At 40.7% G+C, this 25,358-nt stretch overlaps 2 long non-coding RNA genes across 3 annotated transcripts in view; both read left to right on the top strand.

The window, feature by feature from the left end:
* Positions 1 to 25,358, top strand: part of LOC118514433 — a 43,445-nt gene that overhangs the window by 3,287 nt on the left and 14,800 nt on the right. For both annotated transcript variants that reach the window (XR_004906623.1, XR_004906622.1), the window contains one exon: positions 14,154 to 20,069. This is a non-coding gene — a long non-coding RNA (uncharacterized LOC118514433). The remainder of the gene's footprint in view (positions 1 to 14,153; positions 20,070 to 25,358) is intronic.
* On the top strand, positions 22,811 to 23,614 carry LOC118514434. The gene is made up of 2 exons (XR_004906624.1): positions 22,811 to 23,086; positions 23,298 to 23,614. It is a non-coding gene; the product is annotated as an uncharacterized LOC118514434 (long non-coding RNA).

Genomic DNA, 25,358 nt, shown 5'->3' with positions numbered 1-25,358 from the left:
GATCTTAAGGCAGAAGGCTATAAAGAGCAATAATATTTTAGTTTTGGCGATGGGATTTTGCCCTTCAAGATTCATCTTAATGAAAGTCATCTGACAAGTGTTTAAGGATATGATCATAGGTTGTTTCATTTTGTTTTGGAAGAGGATACCTCAATGTAGTCTATGTAATTTTATTATTTGGGCTTTCAAATAAAGGTTTAATTTTGTTCCAAGACAAGAAACTTATTTATTATAAGAATATAAAAACTCATAATTTTATTGCACGACTGTATCAATGTCAATTGTTTTATTTTTATGTTTGAAATTACACGCAAAGTTCAATTATTTCTCACACAAGGCTGTAGCGTAAGGGTGAGTCAAATATGGTTTAATTTATCTTGTATTTAAGTCAGAACAGAAATAGGTTCCTTCTTCAGTTAGATACTCGAGAAATTCTTGTGAAATCAATTTTGATACTTAAAGATTTTCCTTTGTTTCGTGCTTTTTCTACATGATTCGGTTCCTTGGATTGTTTATCCACATTTTTAATAAGGTTAATTACAAGCAAAAATAAAAGAGAAAACTGAATACTCTGCAAATGGTACCTTTTTTTAATTGACAAAGGACGGCCTGTCCTTATTGCTGCTAATGGTATCTTATGATTCCCGCATTGTCTATCATGTTTTCACAGCTACCAGCAGTTTGTAAAGGTGTTTTTTTACCAGCGCATCAACAAACATGCTGGTCATAAATTAATTGTCACTACCAGGTTCTTTTGCTTCCCACTGTTTCATATTAAACTGATCATCATTGAGTTGGATATTAACTGTCAAAGTATTGAAGCGTTTGACAAATTCGTTTGAAACTGTTATAAATGATGTTAGAGCTATTCGGCGATATGAATTGCGTTTTTTTTTTATTTTTTTTTAAAGAAAAGAATAATTTTTACAAGAATAACAAAAATCCACATTCAAAATACAAGAGTGCTTACAAAAGGGGTTGATCTAATGTGGGAATTAGAATAATTATATAATCTTGCATGCATTTGAACTACAGGATTTAATATTACAATTTTCGAGCATGCATTTAAATTTCACGAATTAAACAGTAGACAATTAAGGATTAAGATTAGGACTACTCGACTGTTATACACTTACACGAACTACTCGAATTACATGTAAATCATTATGGACAAACGAATACACAGTTGCAAACCGACCAGCGATACGAGTGCACACAGGCTCACTTCAATCCTCAAAATATATCACAACCACCCCCTTTCGTGAACATTTTCACATTTGTTGGTCCTTCGAACCGGATCGTGATATACGGAGAGGAAGTTTCATTCTGCAACCAAGAGTGGAACTCGGTATACGGAAATTGTGCAAGTCATTACGTGACAAATTCGCCATCGCATTCGGCCCCGCGTCAAGGGCAACGGTCGGTTACACTCCACCATTTCGAATTTCGCGCCAACGAGTTGTTCGTTACCGTCGTGTGATATTTCGTGTGATATTTTCGAGAAGCAATGGATAAGAAAATCAAGGCAGTGCAGTTGAAGAAAAGGATTGCTGTGGAAAGCATTAAATCCATGGAGCGGTTCCAGACGGATTTCCAACCCAACGACGCCCAACAGATTCCGGAGGTGTTAGAGAATTTGGAATCGCATCAGGCAGGGTTCTTCGCCGCTATTTCTAAACTGGAGGAACTCGACGAAAGTGATGCAACAATCGAAGCGTGCATTATGGAGAGAATCCACTTCGAGGAACGTTGCAGGAAGCTGAAATCATTTTTACGTGCAAATCAACCCAAGGAAGAAGGAGCGGTCAACGATACGACAGGTTTGGCTTCGTCGACACTCGCTTTTGGTCGACCGCACGCATCAAACCTACGCTTACCCAAAATCGAGCTTCCAACGTTCGATGGAGATCATACGAAATGGCTGTCGTTCCGCGATCGCTTCCTTGCTATGATCGACGCTTCGCCTGAGCTTCCGTCCATCGCAAAACTGCAGTACTTACTTTCATCGCTAAAAGGAGAGGCTGCACTACCCTTCGAGCACACACCTCTAACGGAAGACAATTACGCAATCACATGGGCTGCTCTGCTTAAACGGTACGACAACTCGCGTCTACTAATCCGTGAGTATTATCGGAAAATGCACTATCTCCCCGGAGTGCATTCGGTGTGCGTGGATAAGCTTTCCCACTTGGTGGATGAATTCACGCGCTTCGTGAACGGATTAGTGAAGTTAAAGGAACCGGTAGATTCGTGGGATACACCGCTGTCGAATATGCTGCTTATGAAGTTAGATCGGGAAACGCTGTTGGCTTGGGAAAAGCATTCGGTACACTTCACGCGGGACAAATACAAGGATGTGATCGAGTTTGTTCAAGATCGGATCCAAATCTTGAAATCGACCAACACTTTCGTGATGGATCAAAGCGCTGGTGGTACCAAGGTGGCCGGCAACAGTCGGCAGCCAGTGCAACGACGGTTCATCGCGTATGCAGCTACTTCTCGCCCGGCTCCTGTTCCTTCGTCTGCCCTCATCCAACCGCCAAAGTGTCCACTGGAGTGTTCCGAAGGTCACACTTTGCGCAACTGCCCAGTGTTCACAGGTAAAGAAGTTCAGCAACGACGAGACATTGTTGCAACGAATCGACTGTGCTGGAATTGTTTGAGCAGCAATCATCAGGTGAGGGAGTGTAAATCGGAATTTTCGTGTCGCATATGTCGGGAGCGTCATCACAGCTTATTGCATCACACTCCACGCTACACTCCTCCCACAACGGTTACAATGTCTGCTCAAACGGATGACGACAATGTGTTCCTTGCAACGGCAAACATCCAAATCAAGGATGACTACGGCAACATCCACGAAGCAAGGGCTTTATTGGATTCGGGTTCCACATCGAATTTCATCGCGGAAGACCTAGCTCGAAGGCTGTTGACCAGTCGCAAAAGGGTCAACGTCGCTGTTTCGGGCATCGGCAATTCGGTACAGCTGGTCAAGGGTTCGATCGTCGCCACCGTTCACTCCAAGACACAACCCTTCTCAACGGAAATGGCGTTCCTGGTTCTGGACACGCCATGTACAAACATTCCTACTTCACCAACGGACATCTCTTCATGGGAAATGCCGGATGTGGCATTGGCGGACAGCACCTTTAATCATCCGGGGCAAGTCGATATCGTCATCGGAGGCGATACGTTCTGGGAGCTGCACACCGGTCGCAAGCGCTCTATTGGCAGAGGCAAGCCGTGGCTGATTGAAACCCGTTTCGGTTGGGTTGTCAGCGGCATCTCTCATCATATATCAGCCGGTCCGCGGCTGTGTCATCTTTCTGCACACGATGCCACATTGGAGGAGATCCTGCATCGATTCTGGGAGAGCGAAACCATAGCCGAGGATCCTGTGCTATCGGTCGAGGAGAATGCTTGCGAAAAGCATTTCGCTGCAACAACTGTTCGCACTACAAGTGGAAGGTATGTCGTTCGTTTGCCTTTTAACCCCAATCCTAATGTCGTTTTAGGAGAGTCGAAACAAATAGCTGATCGTAGATTGCGTAGTATGGAACGGCGGTTGAACAGTAATCCTACAATGAAAAAGGAGTATGCCAAATTCATGAGAGAATACGAACAGTTGGGGCATATGAAACGACTTACCAGTCCTGCAGATGATTCGATAGATCACTATTACCTTCCACACCATGCCGTTGTTAAAGAGTCGAGCACAACCACGAAGGTTCGCGTCGTGTTCGATGCATCGTGCAAAACGTCGAGTGGTTACTCGTTGAACGACAAACTCATGGTGGGACCAGTCGTTCAAGAAGATCTCCTATCGATCATCCTTCGGTTCCGTTCTCGTGCCATCGCATTGTCTGCCGACGTAGAGAAGATGTATCGGCAAATTTTACACAGTCCCGATGATTGTAGATATCTGCGCATCCGGTACAGAGAAGATCCTGCTGAACCCATCTCAACCTTTGAACTACAGACGGTTACGTACGGCACAGCATCAGCTCCTTTTCTAGCTACAAGGACCTTGAAACAAGCTGCTATTGACAACAAGGAAGAGTACCCGCTGGCAGTGAACGCTGTCCTAAACGACTTCTACGTTGATGATTTGTTAACGGGTACCGATGATATCTATGAAGCGATTGAAATGCAGAAGCAGATATCAGGCATGTTAAATTCAGCTGGTTTCACACTGAAGAAATGGGCTTCAAACCGCACCGAAGCATTGCAAACCGTGCCGTCTGAAGATGTAGCAGTTCAACTAACGCATGAATGGAAGGATTCGAAGCAGGTTTCCACGTTAGGTATCATGTGGGAACCAGCTGCTGACACTCTACGTTTTCGGATCGATATACCACCTACACCATCCCGCATGACAAAAAGGCTAGTTTTGTCATACATAGCTAAAATATTCGATCCCCTCGGGTTGCTGGGTCCAACGATCATCATCGCCAAAATGTTCATGCAGCAACTGTGGGCTCTAAAGCAGAACGGAAGATCGTGGGATTGGGACAGCGAGCTACCATCGCACCTACAGCAAGAATGGTTGAACTTCCACTCTACCTTATCCTCACTGCGCAACCTGAGAATACCACGGTACATAGCTCAACGCACGGCCACAAGTCTGCAAATACACATCTTTGCTGACGCATCACAACTAGCATACGGCGCTTGTTGTTACATCCGCGCTGAAGGCTTGGAAGGAGTCACCGTACAGCTGCTAACAGCCAAGTCGAAAGTCGTCGCATTATCTAACTCACACTCTATAGCTAGGTTGGAATTATGTGCAGCGCGATTGGCCACACTCCTACACGAGAAGGTGATTAATTCACTGAAGGTTTCTGCTACTACAATCTGTTGGACCGACTCAATGACTGTACTTCACTGGTTGAACTCCGTACCAAATCGCTGGAAGCCGTTCGTAGCCAACAGGGTGGCTAAAATCCAGCAAACTTCCGGCATACAGTGCTGGAAGCATGTTCCAGGCACCGACAATCCAGCAGACGACATCTCGCGTGGCTTAACACCAGAGAAACTATTGGCATGTGAACGCTGGTGGCACGGGCCACATTGGTTAGCACGCAACGCTGAAGATTGGCCACAAAACACTTCACCACCAAACGAGGCTGAGAGCGCAGAGGAGGAGAGGTTAACTTCACCACGGGTTGCAACAACATCTACAATCTGCGAATTTCGGAACAGGTTGTTTTCCCGAATTTCGGCTTACCACACACTGCAAAGGGTTGTTGCATACGGCTTGCGCTTTATTCATAACGCGAAGCTTCACAAGGGAAATACGGCACATTCAAAACACATACCACCTCTCACTACGGACGAACTCAAGGCGGCAGAACTCAAACTGTGTTACCTATCACAACGAGACACTTTCTTCGAGGAGATACAAGCCCTACAGAAGGGCAAAGAGATTCCAAAGAACTCCAAACTGAAGTGGATCTCACCCTTCATCGACATCGACGGGATCCTGCGCATCGGTGGCCGGCTCACTAACGCACAACTAACAGAAGCAGAAAAACACCCGGTCATCTTATCTTCAAAGCACCCACTTGCCGCACTACTAGCTGTTTCGATTCACTTGCAAAAGTTGCATGCTGCACCACAATTGCTGCTATCTACTCTGCGCCAAAGATTTTGGATTATTGGTGGTCGCAATTTGTGCAAATCCGTGTACCACACTTGCCACGCGTGTTTTAAGGTAAAACCAACACTCATCAAACAAACTATCGCCGATCTGCCAACATCACGCGTCACACCAACAAGGCCATTCTCGGTATGCGGAGTGGATTACTGCGGGCCAATCTACCTAAAACCAACCATCCGCAACAGAAGTCCGATCAAAGCATACATCGCTATTTTTGTATGTTTTTCAACACGAGCGGTACACATCGAACTGGTTGGCGATTTAACCTCAACAGCATTCATAAATGCACTTCGTCGTTTGGTTGCACGCCGCGGTCAAATCAGGGAACTTCACTCCGACAATGCAACCACATTCAAGGGAGCCGCGCACGAGCTGAATCGCATCTACAAGATGCTTAAATGCGACGAACACGATCGAGCTGCAATATTTGATTGGTGCGCGACGAATCAGATGAAGTGGAAATTCATCCCACCGAGAGCGCCGCATTTTGGAGGTTTATGGGAGGCAGCGGTGAAAGCAGCTAAAAAACACATCATTAGAACCATCGGCACTACAAGCATCACGCAGGAGAACATGCTTACCTTGCTTGCCCAGGTAGAGCAATGTTTAAATTCACGGCCAATAACACCTTTATCCGATGAGCCGTGTGATTTAGAACCACTGACACCGGGCCACTTCCTTGTCGGTGGCAATATGCAAGCGGTACCAGACATCGATTACACCAATACGCCGAGCAATCACCTGAAGGAATACCAATTGGTACAAAAACATCTCCAATCGATTTGGGCCCGATGGTATCCGGAGTATCTGCAACAGTTACAAGCCCGGGCCAAATATTGTTCCGGTAAAGCAGCCGTCCTACAACAAAATCAATTGGTGATTATTAAGGAAGACAATGTTCATCCTACCTCTTGGCCCATGGGGCGCATCGTTGCAGTACATCCAGGAAAGGACGGGGTAGTTCGCGTTGTTACACTGCGCACTGCTTCAGGGAAGCATATCGTCCGCGCAGCTAATCGTCTAGCTGTTCTACCAAATCCAGACCCGCTAAGTCATCTTGAAACCACGGAAACCACATGCACTGATTAATGCGCACTTGTAAACCACGCTACATTGTTTACATTCACAAGTGTCAATCACGGATCAAGATAAACAAACACACGCCCACACGCACCCACATATACACACACACACATGATAACAGGCAGATAGGAGATAAGCATTGCGTCAGGAGTACACGATTAGTTTTGAATTCACATTTGCATGAAATTTAAAGAAGTTCCTTCTTTGGTGGCCGGGAATGTGGGAATTAGAATAATTATATAATCTTGCATGCATTTGAACTACAGGATTTAATATTACAATTTTCGAGCATGCATTTAAATTTCACGAATTAAACAGTAGACAATTAAGGATTAAGATTAGGACTACTCGACTGTTATACACTTACACGAACTACTCGAATTACATGTAAATCATTATGGACAAACGAATACACAGTTGCAAACCGACCAGCGATACGAGTGCACACAGGCTCACTTCAATCCTCAAAATATATCACAACCACCCCCTTTCGTGAACATTTTCACATCTAATCTAAGACAAAAGCTAAGTTTGCACCATTTTTCTTCTTGTTCCGTGGCTCTACAACTCCCTAGACCTAGAGGTCTAGGCCTGCCTTTTCTGGTTCTTTGTGATTTGATTTTACCCGTAGCAAAGTAATCGGTGGAGGCGGTCTTGATGGAATTTGCCGTGTAAGACTAGCGCCGCCATCGCCTCGTCTATCAGACTGCCCCAGTTTGCACCATTAGGTCGTGAAAAATTGTTGAATAATTGTAGAAGTCAAATGCTGACACACATTATCATGATGAACCTTATTAAAATAAATCACACATCAAATGCAGTTGCGTAAAGAATCGAGAAAGTTAGGATTGCGTGACATCTTTATAGGAACTCGACTAACACGTGCATGCGTAAAAAAACATAAATTATCCAGTCAAAACACATAACATTTTCCTGTATTGATGCATCTTGAGCAAAGCATTTCTTCTCTACCAGCAGGAGTGCTCTTGAATATTCAAGCCACCAGAATCCAAAGCACTGTAAAAATTATGAACAAGAAAAAATCATCCGCCCTTTGCAGGTCACGTGTCATAAGCACTATAGGTCATGCATTAAGTGGTGTGGATTTAAGTGAGCAGCATTTTTACTTGACAGCAGAAACAAGAGCAACGCATCTAATTCAAGTCGGCCATGCCCGGCCGTATAATGTCTGTAATGAAAATTGGATTACAAGGTCGAGATTATGTGAAACGTTTGAAGGGGTCTTCAATTACTCGCTGGAGTCATAAGTAAGCACAATACAAGCACAACCTGTCCGGATTTTTGTGTATATTTCACAATCACATATTGAGAAGTGGCTACAGCAATAACTCGTAGTTTAAACATAGTTGTTGTACTACATCCGTCTTACCATATGATGAATATCTAGATTTATTTTTGGCTTGTTAACGGTTGCCTGCTCGACATCACATAGTTATTAGTTTACATTATATTCGACCTCCAACCTGTTAGAGCAAACCTACCGATATTAAGCGCTTCCAACAATGGAATAAGACGTACAAAAATGTGTTAAAACCCATATGGGACTGTTGCAAGGACCATTCTGGAAAGGCAACGATGTAATATTATTGCTGGTTTACTGCAGATCTAAGTTGCTCCTCCGGGAGTTGAGTATATAAGAGGGGCTGTCTGCTTGGGATGGATAGCAAATGTTGCTTACCTAGAATGAAGCGAAGTAGAGTATTCATAAAACAACACTCTTTGCTAAGCTCAATCACACACAACACAACTTTTTCTAAAGGTACTAATATTTCAACACAATTGTTCGCAACCTTTATTTGCACCCGCACTGGTGTGATTTCAAGCCTAATTTTGATCCCTGGATTATTTGATTATAACCTTCTTCGTCTTGTACAGGTTCGAAGACAGCCACTCATCAGTTATTCAGATGGATTTTCTTCGGCTTTATTGTCGGCAGTCGGATGTGGTAAGTAGGTTTTCCCAAACGATACTCATTGGTACCGTGTGAAAGTGGGAAGGAGGTGTTATAAAGAAGATTTTCCCTTCTTCATTTAATGGAAAGGGTTGAAAGCTCAACACTTCTTTTGACTGCGACTGCAATGGGAGGCAAAAATAAAGCATAAATGAAGTGAAAAGTCACCAATCTAAACCTAACTTGGTTTAGCTTGATGGCAGGATTGCAAGCATATTATTACAGTCCATTGTGGAACATGCAGTATAAATTTATTTTATATTCAAGAAGGACGCCCTGGCTGTATTGCTACATGCAGTAATGACTAATGATTTCTTTCTTGATTTTCCTTGTTGTAAGATCGAATTTCTTGCGTTTCGTTTTTGCACTCTCGTTCTTACTGGGAATCAATTTCTGATATAAGCAGAAGTTCTTATGTTTCTCCTTTCGTACGGCACATAACGTCCGGCGGAGCGTGTACGATAACGACGAAGCTGACAAAATATTGGTCCTTGTGTCTGCTGAATCAGAAACATGACAAATCTGGTTGGACAAGAGATGGATCAATCGAGCACCGGGAAATTGATGTTGAATTATTGATACTAAATCGAAACTAGATTACTCGAAAACTCTCGTCGACAGCAGCTTCTGGACAGGGTCGCGAGGGTCAACCGTTGTGGCGCGGAGAAATGAAGATAGAAGAACGAAGATATGTCTTTGGGGACATACGCTTTGTGGTAAATGATTCGTGAATGATGGAAGACTCTTACGATTGCAGTATAGTGAATCTTTGGCATGAGAAGTAAATCCTAATCAATATGGTTTATTTATGACGGTAGCAAGAGGTTGTCTCATTTATTTGATTTTGCCCGCAAAGCATTATATTTCGACTGGTTTTCTCGTCGATATGAGCCATTTAATTATATACTTTTATTGCTTTTTTCTAAAGTATTGAACTTGTGTTTTACTGAAAACTGTTTACACAATTAAGAGTTTAATGTCATAAGATCAAATGAATTAAATTTACTCACCACTGACAATTGAGCAATCGTACCACGTGGTGTTAACAGACTATCGAGCACTATCTCGAGTCCAGTTGACATCTGCAGTACGAAGTTTAACCCCTACCAAAATGAAGACATCCTGCTGAGCCACAGCGCTCGCTGAGCGGTAATCATTTCGCGCCTCTGTTTCCGTTCAAGTAGGGCGTAAAGTGAAACATTGGGCCAGACAAATGGCTAAGTTTGAGGTACCCTGAAAAAAATAATTCAAAAAGTCTCCATCCCACAGCTTACGGGTACCGTTGCGTGCGGTCACCCTCACTGGATGATCTTGCCCATTGCTGGAATCTGAAACAAACGTCGACCATCGTGAAACTACGATGATTATCGAAGCACTGTGGACAAATATTTTCATTACACTTATTGCAGCCCGGTGCACCCATGGTCGCCTAGAACCCGAAAGATTTTTGTCGCTGTATTGTGATCATCGAACCATTGTTGGGATGCGTAATTTAACTTATACTGGTTCCTTTTTTATAAGTAAGTTCCGTAGACTCTTTGAAGGTATTACTGAAAAAAAAAAGTTGAGCGATACGGAGGTCTTAACTGAAAGCGTGACAAACATCTGCAACATTTTTGAACACAAACAAAACGATCAACTCGCACACATTTGGTGTCCTCCAAATGGGCGAAAATTCCTGCGGGTTTACATATGCTTCGTTTTGTGGAACATAATCCCCGATGGCATCGGAAGTTTGGCGCGTGTCTCAACAGAAAATCGCCTCAAATGAAACCTGATATTCCTGAGTAAGATTGAAACCAGGGTAAATCTTACAGGCTCTAATGATTTTTATTCAACGCTGACCTAAGGCTATCTGGGTTCTGATAGGTAAATATTTACCATTTGCAATATGTGGATGTGTTGGATTTTCCTTCCTGTTCACTGTATAATACCTAGGAAGTATACTCGTTTTGACCTGTTAAATATTCTTTTTAAATTTTTCATCGTTGTATAGAACAGAACAGATATTTGCACTAACGAGGACAGAAGTAAAATAAACAGTTTTTTGGATTGATTCATTCTTCAATAGTTGACGCATACTCTTCCTTGTAGGTATAGCTCTTATATGACTTAAAAACAAATAACCATAGGTGTAGTTAGAAAAATATGAGCTCAAAACATAATTTTTAATAGAAGAAATGACCATTCGAGATTGAAAATTCTACGAATAAATAAATTAAATATTAACTAGCTCATCTTTCCTGGGTGCTGGGCAACCCTCCTTCATACATATTGTCTAGTGTCCGTTGATTCGTAGAATGTATCAGGGACTCAGATGTGTGGAGCAAAATTAGGAGATAAAAAAATCTAAGATATTTTAACCAGTATGCTAGAGGGATCGTTGCGATGTAGGAGGAAAACGAGGGAAAAGAAGAGTCGGCAAAAATCTCTTACAATCTTCCTGCACATATGAAATTCTTATACCAAATTTTTCGCACACTAAACTGAAACAAGTAAGGTAAACACAGGCTGATTTTCAACACTTTCTACAAAATAATAGAAACAGTTTCAGGCTGCTGTGCAGAGGAGCATCTCTTCCTCGAATAAATCTACAGTATTCACGATCTGAATATTTTATCACCTGATTTATGAAGAACTTCCAAAAATTTCCCTGTCTCTCTTCCGTTGCCAAGCATTGTCTGAAAGGGGAGGCATCCATCCACACACCTATACTTACCCCAGAGTACTGCAATCACCCGTTGCATCAACCAAAGTCACCCCAAGGGTGGATTTTCCATTTTGCAGGATTTGATAAATATCATCAACAGTAGCGCAGCTGTATGCCACGCTAAAAAAATACGAAATGGTTTCCGTATCCAATGATACATCCACACTTTCGCATCTGATGAAAACTGGATGATTGTGGAAGTGCGAACTTGGTGCTTTGGTTGGTTCACCGAGATGGACGGTGTATCGGGATTTCATTACGTTGCCATTGCTGAGCAGATTTTCCTTCGCCTTCTACTTTTGGGTATTATTGCTTAAAGACGATAAGGGGGTTTTTTTCCTCTTCACATCTCACTAACATGGCATCCTGCTCATCGTGACACCTTGTTCGTTTTGTTGGGGAAGATGAATTGGCAGAATGTTGGTATACTACAGCCGGTCAACGAAGCGTCTTGATTTTTTTCAGGAATTTAGAATATAAGCCCAGACGTATTGAAAGGTACTACTGTAGAAAGAAAATGAACATGAAAAATGAAAGACATAAACGAGTAATTGAGAGATCAGCATAATCACGCAACTGACTCATCGTGAGGCACAGTTCATCTGACAAGTTGTAATATATTCGAAAGAAATATAATCTTGAATGCTCCACTCAGGGATTGAGAGATTAGCTAAATCTGTTTCGAGCTTTCATATTTTCTTTTTAAAACCGTTAAAAATATTTTAAAAACAAGAGTTCTTTTCGCATGAACTGCTAATGGTAAGAGAAAAAAATCCCCCAACAGCAGCAGCAAACCCTTTAACACATCATTACACCAACCTCATACCACGTCACGTATTAATTAATTAGTCACCCTTTTTCCAACAAGACAATTTCAAGCATAAGTCGTTTGATGTAATATTTACACGCCTTGGTGTCGCCCCAAGGATCACAGTCTGAGGATGAATCCATAAATTTCTCATTACACTAATGTAATCCGGCTTTTCCTAGTCGCACAGCCGACGAGCGTCTGTGATACTGCAGGAAGGTAAGCTCGGCTTGGTCGTTTTTATGACTTTTTAAAACAGATTTTCTTCTCCACCACGAAACAACAACAAGGTAGCAGAATCTTAGGACGGGGAATTTTTTGTAGCAGAAGATATTTTTACTTCATAATCCATTCCCCCAATGTTTTCTTGCATGAAAATATAGCTAAAAAAGGAAAAGTGAAAGCTCAGTTGCGAGATTTTTAACTTAGTACCTGAGGTAAAGGAGAAAAAAGGAGAAACAAATGCGTTGAATAATATCATTTCTTACTTCATCTTCAAGAACCGGAAACCTCTTAGTAAAAAAGCAAGTTTACCCGTACTTTTGTAAAACACAGACTTTACTCTCAAGGCTCTATTTGAGTCTGCTGTATCTCCTTACGCTATGACTTTAGCCACGATATAAGGTCCAAGTACAAGTACTAGATTTTTTCCAACAATATTCAAGGCAATACCAAGTAAGTGAAATAAGACTAATATCTTTCCAATTTGATATTGTTGAAGCCACAGAATGGATATTCCAAAGTCACCGAAACTTAAAAGCAAAATCATATGCACAGATTCATCCCCAAAGGCCTCAACATATCCGGTGAAAATAGGTCGTGAAAACGAATAAAACGAAGAAAAAAATCACAACCAAAAGAAATAGAATCATTCTCGACGGTAACGGTTGGTATCGTTGTGTCTGTAACCAGAAATCATTGTTGCTGATGATGATGATGATGATGAAGTCACGCAGTGTTCACTCACACACCAATATTTTCTCCTACTTCAATGATCATCCAACGTTCGTTATCATCATCATCATCATCATGGATACCTTTGACAGGGTGTTCGAAAGCTCCTGGCCCTCGTCCCCCGCAGCACAACTCATCGCACTATCACACAAACACACGTGCTCGGATATGCACATAAAATATGTTCTGATTCTCGACCGAGAGTTCAGCTCCGGTTCGGCGGTGGTACGCCATTTGTGACGCGATTTCCCCAGCATCGCGCTCATTCTTGCACGCTGGCGAATAGAGTACGTGGGACGTGCGTTTGTGCGATGGGAGTTTCAATGATACATTCCCTTGGCGCGTTGCCAGTGCTGAAGGAAGCCCCCGGACGGTACGCCACTGGGATGGATCCAGATTGCTCTCGCCAGATTGGATAGCGACCGGGTTTGGTAACTTTCGTGATCACTTCCAAGATTTTGGATGTCGTGCTGTTTTGCTTTTACTTATTGCTAACTCAGTCTCTTTTTGGGCTTTTCGCTGGGTTTTTGAGGAGCTAAATAACGAAAAGAGCGTAGAAACAGGATTTGTCTCTTAGTCACCTAAGCAATCATAATTTCATTTTCAACATTCAGATGAAAGTCAGTCTGTTTTTTTCTTATTACCGAATGAAAGATCCCAAATAAAATAAGAAATTCACAATTTAAGAGCCAATGTTAACCAATGGAATCTACTTCACTCATATTCCATGCTATGGAATTCTCTCGGTCTAGCTTCCGTTCCCAAGACACCGTCATTAGAGTCAACCATGTCTATGAGATTGAATCCCGTGATTCCGACAGATGAGACTGATGATAATGGTTCGGATGCCACATAAAACTACTTGAATTGGACCAAGCTCTTTCTCTTACTCACCATCTTAAGCTAGCCTCTTTTTTTCTTTTTTCGCATAATAATTTGCCCTCCTATCACTCTCTTTTACTTCCAGAGCATGCAACCATCGCATGAATGGTGGTTTTTGTGCAATCAATTTTCCTTGTTCCCTAACTCACGTGCCCAATCAGGGAAAAAAGAAATGGAGCGAAAACCTTTTTCGTTCTATTTAAACTGTTTGTCTCTTCATTTGTCTGAATGTTAAAATATACAGGATTATTTAACTGATTTTATATTTTTTATTGACTGTGTAATTTTGGGAAAGTAAACGCAAAAATAAATGTAAAAATCCGTACATTCGAAATTAACGCATAAATTTAATTTTAGCGTAACCTTGTACTTTTGAAGTGAACTATTTGTGAATCCGAACCATCAAGCAAACGGTAAGAATTTATTATTATTTGCTTAATGTACGCAAAACCCTCAATAAGTTGTGTCGCTAATCTCTGGCGCACCCACCCATGATTCATTAATACACAGGCATAATTGGTGCTCTATTAGTCTTCTTCCCGTTCACCTCCTCACATTCTTATCGTACGACGATTTGTGAAACCTCTGATGATCGGTCTGAATGGTACCTGGCTAAGCAATTAAATTATAACCAATTTAATTTGACGCTATCCTATAGCAAACTTTCATTTATCATCGTGTTTCGAGCATTACGCACTGCAAATTGTGGTTCAGCATGCAGAAGCATCAGCACTAGAATGAAATGCATTGTCAAGAACTGGAAAAATTCAGAGGATCGGCATTCACACACGTCAAATTAACTCGTGCGACAAAAGAGCAGTCGTGTGATCAAAATGGTTCGTCGAGCAGGACGTTGGTCATCCCATTGTACTTTGCCGTACACTATCCCTTGATGAATATCGAAAGGTATTTCACACGGGACTTTTGTGGCAAATAATAGGAATGAGAATTTAATAATCTAACAATCATATTTGAAAGCAGATAATTGATTAGCATGGATTTTGGGATTTATGATGGAATATTTCAATATCGTATGTGAAATTAATATGGGTAAGTTATTGAAAATAATGAAGATTAGAGTTCTACCTCATGGAACTTTACTGATATCGATATTAGAATTTTTATTTATGGATTATTTTTATTGAAATTGAATGACAATTCATCATTATAATTCTTCTGCTTGCCTTAAACTGACCCTTACACCTAGGTATCAAGGCCATATTATTGGCCTTATTGCGTTCCATATTGTTTGCAAATTAAATACGGTATGTCACATTCTATCTCATTTCCTTCGAACAAAACAAAGCATCAAGTAAGTCAAGTATCATGTTGCATGACACCATACAGCGAGAATGTTTTCTTAAATTCACCTACAATGGCATTTCATACCTACTTAGCGAGAGCTTTACTTTGTAACAGCTTGAAAAATTAAGTTATCTTCCTTCCTGTTTTATTCTTAAATTACTCACTTACCAAACGTTATTATGCAAATTGTGTCACCAGGAAAAAAACTTGGGTTTCCACGGAAAAGTATTTTAAAATGCGGTGGTACAGTTGAAAACCTGTGAAGGCAATGACAGGTATCGTCGAGCTGTCGAACTTTAGCAAGAATGTCACCCTCCTGTAGGAAGTGTGTTGATTTCACTTTAAACTTAATTCAAATTAACCCATGTTGCTCCATCTTTAACGTGAAATGGGCCGATTACAACTTGAAACATAGCTAAGATGCTTATAAGGAACAGAAAGTTAGATTCTGTTACGTGTTAAGCTGATGTAAATTGACGAGAGGACGAGCGTTATGTAAAATGCGTTTCATTGGGTATAAAAATAAAGTTGTGAAGAAAATTGTGTTAGCAATTCGATTTCAATCTACCACTTAAACAAATGTGAATAGATAGGACTTGACTTTTTGTCGTCGTAAAATAATTTTTATTTACCATTTTGATCACTTTCTTTCTGGGCTTGTACTCCAAACGGTGATTGAAGAAGTTGAGTTCTTAAAACATTTCGGTAGAAGATAGCATATAATTGAGTATGGAAAGCCAAAACCTTTCAAGCAAAGACAATTTGTAAAGAAAAGTTAATAGAAAAAATAGTTTAAATAACTTTACATACTCTTTGACATACTTTAAGACATGGGATGATCATACGAAGAAGTAAAACTAAAACAGACTTAGATTTTAACCTGCTATTTTCAGTGATTTTAACGATGGCTTTCATACCTTAACTGCTGCTTACTACAAAATGAATATTTTGTGTTCTATTCAACATGGTTGCATTTTAATTCGTTTTACAAGACCAACAAAAAACAAATAAAAAATCTCTTTGTAACAGCAATGTAAAAATTTGCATGAAATAATCAATCGGAATATTTATGGTCTTATTACGGAAAAGATGTTTCATTTATTTACGAAAGCAAAACAAACGTTTCACATAATTTTTAATCAATTGTTTCAACACACAAACTGTTTTTTTTTTACATACCATCATGCACTGAACGTCCTGGAACAAACTAACCACAGTGTACGTGGGCTGGCTCCGTCACAAAGGACATGTTTACATAGCCCTGTTCATCTAATTTAGAGCCTACTCCAGGTTTCGAAGTGCATGTTATTTATTATGCAAATATAGAACCAATGAGCTCACCAACCCACACACTATTGATTATAGGCGGTCTCGTTTGGTCGTACCTTTGTTGACTTAACGCGGTCACGGTTAGCCGAAAAGCCATCGGAAATACAATCGCCCGTGGCAATCGGAAGTTATCGAATGAGGAGTGGACCAGATAGCCGGGCTGTGTTTCATTATGACCACAAATTAAAACATTCTCCACATTGGATTGTACAGCTAGTTGTGGGACCTCGTCTGTTCCCAATCCCCAATGCTTGCTGAGGGTGGGGTTTTCAAATAGCACGCACCGGAACCGAACTGTGCGGGTATGTCGGCACCGAAAGCTTGCTGTTTGTCTAGCTCATATTGATGAATAATTAAAATTGATCACTCAATTCATTTTTCAAACCGTCTGTCCCAAACCGACTGCCAAACATGTCATCAGTAGTGGTGATGTTTACAGATGGAATAGCTAATTAAAATTAGTTTGCCTTTGTTAGCTGTGGAACTGTAGCGAAAGGGGCACCAGAGGCACATCACATTATTTTAAAATGCATTGATATGATTGCACATATGCTGTTTGTTGTCTAGAATGCTGTTCTTAGTAACTTTTAATCATTTTTCCTGTTTATGTGTATGAGTTAGATTGATCAATAGATAATTTAGTAACTTAGCATTAAACTCCACTATCATCTCTCCAATATCGTCTCTCAAAAGTAGTCCCAATCGCGATTGATTCAGACCATCGAGGTAAGTCGATAGGCTGGAAAACATTATTTTACACATGAAAGATCTATCACGATTTTATTGCAACTTCCAAATGTGGCTTCAAGGGAAGTAGAAAGACAGGGATGTTGTCTTTCAAAGTAATTCCTATCACGAATCCTTTACACTACTTCGCGTGACAGCAAGACATTTACCAACCGGGGGTTAAAGGGTCTTCGCAATTCAATGCAGTAATGAACCGTACTTACAATCCATGTTGATACTGACTGTTCTTCAGTTTCATCCCAGGTTTCATCTTTTACCTGCCTGATTCGTTCAAACGATCGAATACAACCGTAATAAAATGCATATAAAAACAGCGACATTTAGTTATTTCGACAGTTGTTATCCTTTTCGTGGTCGTTCCTTTGCGTTGCCTTCGTTGTACAAGCTCACTCCAACTACTTTGGACGTAAACGTGCTCGATGGATGGTTGTCTGAGATGGACTGTTAGAATCGGGACGCTCGTAAGGAGCACCATGTATTTTACAATTCAATAGTATGTCGCTATCATGTGTTGAAGACTCGTCCATTAGAAAATTAAATGTTGTACTCTACACCGCAAAATTAGCATGACATTTATTCTGATAACTACACGAAGGCCAACACTGAAGGCTGTCAATAAACTCCAAATAAATTTGGATAGAAATCTGCATCCTTCTATCGCTCGGGGTAGGTTTGATTGAACCGAGTTATTTGTTTGTTTGTACTTATAGATTTACGGCGTAAAATAAGACCGGACTCACATGTGTTACATTGTGAATTATGATGGCATAACATCCTTCATCGCTCAATACAATCCCTATCAACAAATTCACCCGCTTCGAAAAAAGGTAACCAGACAGTTCTTCGATGATGTCGGTCGTGATGCGGGTGTTAGCTGCCTCTATGAATAAATCAACAACAGATTGTTCAATGACCACTTCCAGTAGAGTCATCATGCGGAGGATTTAACTTACCGCTTTTTGACACCCCTGCAACCAAAGGGGCCTGGTTCGCGTGGTTGCGTGATCAATCTAATCGAGTTGAGCATGGGCTAATTTATTTTAAAATAGTCCAGTTCTTCTTGGGAAACATATATGGTGGATGCAGTGTGTTGACCATGAAAAGGCCCTCATGGTTATAGTTGTGGGCGAGTGAATAGTTGTGGGGAGAATGAACTGTACGTCGATCTTGTGAAGAGTTTTGTGTTTTCTGTGACCCTGCTGCATTTTGATACATTTAATAGTTGAACCAATTAATAAAGATTGATGATGGTAGCGCCAGTTTTAGCGAGAGATATTGTTGTGGGAGTGGGGATAAGCATTTAACACGGCTCACTCCATCACAAAGCAATGGGCATCATCGTATGATATTATGAATTTTAATATTGGTTCAATGACGTAATAAAATGTACCACTGTTTTATTATTATATTACATCCTGGGAGCGGCCAGGTGATAGATGCGATAACGGCACCAGTCTTCATACGGCAGGATCGGGGTTCAAATTCCATCCGAACCTATCCGACAATAACTTGCATGAAGCTTGAATAAATTACGAAGAATTAAAGGAGATAATGTTAATTTGTCCAGATATCACTTTCCTGTTTCTTTTGGCGAATATGATCGAACTAAAAGAAATAGACCAGAGGCTGGCAAACCACCAATTATGGCCTATTATTAGTATTAAATCTTTTGATAACTTTCGATGAACGTTAGACAGCAGCGCATTATATGCATTCCAACTCTTCCCCAGCCATAGCTGACGATATTCTGGGCATCGTATCCCTCGTATAAAAACTGCACAAACTGTACGCCGAATATGGAAGGGCATCATTACGCCAGCTGTGGTTGCGCGTGATGGGAGCGATAAGATAAAGGATTAAATCGAATATGCTGTTCGATAAGCTGTGACTGAATTACATGGTACCAAAATGTCAGTTTTTTAGACAGTAAAGCTGTTAATAACCCGATTATTTCTTCCTCATTTACTATGAACAACGCTTAGTGTAGAACTTTTTCATAAGCCTGAAATTTGACTTCCGTAAACAGTATAGTGAGAAATACCCCTTCGACATGAGAGAAAGTGAGTGGAACAATTTCTCACGTGCGTAAAAAATGGGTAAACAACGTTCCTGCAATGTTGCGCTGAGAGGCGTGGTCGAAACTCCACAACCTTTTCAAGTACATCAAAGCGTCTCATTCTCAGTGCACTTTAGCAGTGGCCATGCGAGTGTCGTCGATATTTTGCTTGACACGACAGTCCGGCGAGTTATGGTCTGTGTTGTGTCCGATGATTTGAGCTTGACGATTGAGGAGTTATAAGAGAGTGTGTAGGAGTGAGTTGTGAGTAAGGCACAAGTGTATCGTTGAAGTGAAGAGTTCGTTTGACAATCACGCTAGATTAATATGCGTGAATTAAGTAAGTGCTTGCGAGATGAAATATACGCTCAACTTTTAGGATGTGTAGCTAATTGATGGGATTATTTCCCAGTGGTATCTAAATCTGAATAGGCGGAAAACATCTTCCTTAATTTTTTGTAAAATCTTTTAAACTTACGAAAAGAGTGTTAAATTAAAGCACATTGATATACAAAATGTATTATGAGCGCTGAAAGTCAGCAATACCATCAACAGCCTGCGACAGTAAGTTTATCTATTTTAAATAGTAAAATTTCTCAATAGTAAGGGATTTTTGCTTGCTTTTTAAGACACGCTGTTTATGTTTAGAATTTGAAGATAGTTTTGCTTATGTTTTGATATAAACAAACTTATCGCAAAAAAGGAGGCAGTTTATAAAATTTTACTACAACAAACGTTGGTTTTTCAAACGGTCTAACACACGAGCTGTACTATCTTAAACCATCTAAATCAACAATGTTTAGTTTGACTTTGAGCACATTGCCGTTGGGAGCAGCCGTGTGTCGGGTCAAATTGTCCCCTAAGAAAACTAGATAAGAGGGAGGCATAAATTAAAAGCTGTTATTGAATCTCCTCACCAGTCTATAATTGATGGGAGGCTCTGGACAATAGTGATCCAGATTGCTGGGAGATGTACGCCACAGTCGCAAAACCCTTGAGCAGTGTCGGAATGTCCGTCCGTACCGTCTTGACACATACAGACACGGCAGTGCTCACTCAGCACGGCAACTTCACCCATGCATGGACACAACAGATGTCGAAATGGATCAACGTTTGGTGGGGTTTGGTGATGAGATAAGATTATGTGACCAGAGCCTCCGACCAAAATGTGTGTGTGTGGTTTCTGCCATATCCTGCTCAAAGTTGTGCAATTATGGTCGCATGGGAGTGCGTTGAGGTGAAGTGAAGTGCCCCATGACTTTGACCAACCAGTGTACGCTGTTGGGAGATAGGAGAAGTTTGGATATGCTTGAGATATGCTTCTCGTTGACGAAGACCGTTCTGGAGCCATCTGTCGTTGTGTTGGGAGTTGACCAATGTCTCATGCCAGCTACATTGAAACGATATGAAGGTGGCCTAGGGTACACCTTTGCTTCAGGCACGAGAAATGGGCAACAATTGGTAACTGTCAAACAAGCGATAATTGAAATTTAAATGCTCCAGCATTCCGATGAGGTTTTGAGGTTCTCCATGATTCATGAACCTGTTGCTGTGTTTGATGATGAATTTTTGTGCTTCACTCGGGCCTTCATCTGTTACGTTTCAATTTCATCTGTCTTTCTATGATTGTGTTCAAATCAGAGTTTCTCTAAACTTTTGTAATTAATAGATCTTTAAGAGTAGTTTTATAAATCATGTTTTAAGATGTTGTAAACAGCAACAAGAAGATGCAAATAAATTGGCAGCGATTATGACAGTCACTATTATTGAAACCATTATATTTCATTCCTGCGCTGTTTCTAGTGTCATTGGATGGTATGAACGCTAGAGAAAGGTTCATATTTAAAATATCTCGTTTTGTGAATGAATGTTAAAAAGCCCTTTTTTCCAAACTATATGAATGGAAGATCACGATGAACTTGACACAATTAGACAACATGAGTGATAAATGACTGCCAGACTATAGAATGTGAACCTCAACAAAGAATTTTGAACCCCGCAGATAACTGAACTGCTAAGTAAAAGAAGTTCTGCAAACTGTATTCACAGGCGTGTTGAAAGAAGTTCGAACAAAAAAGCAATAGAAACGAAGCAAAAAGATCGTTGTCACATGTTAACATATCCTATCATCTTTCGGTTTAGTTTTTGTCGTTTTGTTGTTCATAAGTCTCTCACAAATGCTTTTTTCCAAATTTAAACGACTCAAATGGTTTGATCGAGTGAGCTCCAATCATGCTTTGGAATGCTACTCGGAGCAAACTGTGGTAACATGTGCTAAACAGTTGCAATATGTTGACTAAGGCCATTGTTTCCATATCTGTTTACTTCTCCTTTTTCTTTATATATATAGTCTTTTCTTGAACGAAATATTTCCAACTTATTTAACTAGTTTATCACTGCTATCACTTTTACGCAATTCTCTCAATTCACGGCTCGCAAGCTCTAACATAATTATACTAGGCTCTGATTACGTGCATGATCATCTCTCTCGGGCTAGCATCATAGAACCAAAACATTCATTTTGATTTGAGACCGTCTTTGAAATTAATCCAAAGGACGCGTCATTCGTCTTGAACAACTCGTTTGCTCTGCCGACGATTAGCTGCAGCAGTTAAGATTGTACATTGTAGTCTGTATCTTCCAACGTAGGTCTTCCTACGGCACAGTGCGCGAACAAGTGTTGGAGCCGCTAGGTGGTAGAGGAATAGCTTTAACTAGCCTTATCAGTGTGGCAATTATAAGAGATTTGCCGCAAGCGGAAACCACTTATTTAATCCAATGAGTGCGTGCGTGTGTTGCGTTTGCGCTTCAAGTCAAGTTGTTTTGTCTTTTGTGTTCCAAATCACATGCTCCATAAAACATGTTGCAGGCACTAGTAATAGTTACGATCTCTTCCACCGGCTGCGTTCTTCAATAATAGCAATAAATGGGTGAGTTTGTGAAGATGCTTCCTCAATGTATAAGCAACAATATGAAAATTTTGATGAAATTGTTTAACAATATAGAAAGAACAGTCAGTTTTCCCTTATTTTTTTCGATATATTCCTTCGTTTTGAATGATTTCGGATGATATATAGATTCTTTACATATTAAAATCTCATTGTTAGTACGCCTTCAACGTGTGCGTCACAAAAACAGATTACAGTTGCAATAATCCTTCATTGTCAGAATGCCTACCCTGTACCTCGGGCCACACTTCAAGCATCTTCGGATTAGTAACGCTTACAAACGACTTTTTCGCAAATATAGATACAACACGACAACAGATTTGTTGCTTATCGCTACTCCCGCAATCCAGACAGTAGTTGTGGCAGAAGTGGAAAACAAGCACTTCAAGCGCTCCCACTACAGGGAAGCGAACGCTCGGTAGGAAGGGATTCACAGCTCAGGGTCGAACCAATTGATATAAAAATACTGACAGTAGCACAGTATCACACATGCTTTTAGCCAGACCCGCACTCAGCAAGAGTCTTACGGACCTCCAATCGCTTGTTTGAACAACTTCCTGAACGTTTTCTAATGAATGATCAAATTGTACGCCAACCCAACAAAGACCTAGTACAATAAATCATGGCTTATCGGTAAGAGTTGGGAACAGCACCGGGTTTTATTACAGTTCACCTTTCCGGACGCACACTGCTGCTACGGCCAACTGTCTCCGCAATCGCAGCAAACGCTGTAGCACACCACCGACGACAGATCGGCACTAGCGGCCTTCGGTGACACGTTGCGGTGGAGAAGTACCTCTAGAATCTGGTCAACTGATGCGGTTATCGTTTTATCAATATTTAGAGAATTTATTGCACCATTTACTGGCATAACAACTGCTCATGCTGCTGGGCCGGCTAATGTCGGCAGAAATGTCGTACGGCTAGATTGGTATCGATTGCGGAGTGACGATGCACATATTGCAGCGAGCACTTACGGGTTCGTGCGCTTCATGTCAACAGGCAATATTGTAGCAGCCCCACACGATGAAGCGTTGAATAATGTGAAAATGTGTAAAATATTGACGGCCGGCTGTGTAAATAGAACTCAATTTTAAATCAAGGCAGGTTTTGTGATAATCATCAGTGAAATAAAGCTTCGTTAAAAACTTGAGATTGTATTAAAAAAATGTGTGTTCAAAAGGTTGTTTCTTCTATGCATTTGATTAATTTCTCAGCCACGTTAGGCGAAATAAAATTGACGTTAATTAAAACTTATTATACCAGTATGGGAACCCTCGTATTCCATCACGATCGCTACTTCGTTAATCGAGCCGAAAAGTTTTTTTTTATCTGTTTTTCACCCTGAGACGCTCCGTAAAACATGCTGGTAAGGTACGAGTCATCATCCATAGACAAGATCTTGGTGTTTAGACAAATAATTACGGTCAAAATAGTCGGCTCGTTGACAAATGTGTTTGAAACTAATATAAATGACATCGAAGTAAAGAAAAATCAATTTTTACTTTAGATCACCAAATATTCATAAAATCCCATGATATTTTTATGCACTCTAAGAGAAGCTCAAAGGGAAATTAAACTTAGTTATGTTATTCTTCCAGGCCGTTTCTACCAAATACAGAAAAAAATCATTCGCAAGAATGTCTCATGATTGTCAAGCCTGTTTGCTTTATGACGGTAATGCCAGTGGATGATCATGTTTATTTGTTTCTCACTTTTCCCTTTGGCGAGTCGGTATGCTTGATCCTTCTGCTTTGAAGTGAATGTCCTTTTTTTCCTGCTGTCAGTTTTCCCTAGCAGTTTCTCTTTTAGGCTGCCTGTGAGAGTATACTTTCTAACGGCAACTCTGGGTGTTTCTGAAAGGAATGAAATTGAGCAACAACAACATCAAGGGTAGCGGTGTTAAAGCGCGAGGGCAGGTTCTCGTTCAATCATGTGGACTGGCAAGCGAAACAAATGTGAGCAGGGGCTGCAATTGCTGAGGGGCCGACCCGAGCGTGAAGAATCATAGATTTAATTATTGTTTGCTTAGCATCACACCGCACCTGTTAATCGTTCCATGATATCTTATTTTTTTCGTTTGCTTTAGTTTGCTCTATTTCTTTAAACAAAATCATATCTTTCCTGTGCTTCAGTTTTTTTCTGAATCAAAAGTAACTAGAGCACCGTACGCATTGTGAAAAGTGTTGCACTCAGAGTCAAAAGATCATCGCGTCACGCTTCAGTACGCTTTATGGGTGGATTATCTGGTGTAAATAAAACATCTGTTTTCGTAAATAGTGTATCGCCCCTAGTCAATACTGTAAGCAAACCTCTACCTTCTTCTCACAGGGAAAACCAGTGTCCAAAAGAACAGGCGATTCTGAAAACACGCCGTTTGCTAAAGCTTTTGGTTACGTAGGGGATTTAGGGTAGGAATTGTAACAATGTTCTGATTCGTTCCAAACCGTCTGAAGCGTACATTATGTACAGACTATTATTTTTGATTATTGTGAAGGAAGGTCTTTTCTTTGGTGTTATTGTTACATTATTTTTTTGAGAGATTTTTACCAAAGTATCATGCGAGTGAAGTTTAAATATAACTCAAGGTCAAAAACGACTTTTCAAACCAATCTTGAAACACAATCTATTTGCATCTCATTCACTAGTCTTGTCACAAATCTTACTGTAATTTGGGTTACGTTCAGAAAAACTCGAAAGTGAACTGAACCATATCTCTCAATCTAATCAATTCATAGGTCTTTATTCCATTCCACCAAATTCCCAATGCATCGCGCCACTGATTTCAAATCGGCTGTCGCTGCATCCCCATATCCAGCACGATTTGGAAAAGGGCATTGAAATAAATCAAAATTATTATACATTTCAATCTTCCAATTACCCTTTACCCAGACCAGTTGGGAAA

The sequence above is a fragment of the Anopheles stephensi genome, chromosome 3 (genome assembly GCF_013141755.1).
Source record: "Anopheles stephensi strain Indian chromosome 3, UCI_ANSTEP_V1.0, whole genome shotgun sequence".
NCBI lineage: Eukaryota > Metazoa > Arthropoda > Insecta > Diptera > Culicidae > Anopheles > Anopheles stephensi.
The sequence above is the reverse complement of the archived record's forward strand: the minus strand, read 5'-3'. Positions and strand labels throughout refer to the sequence as shown.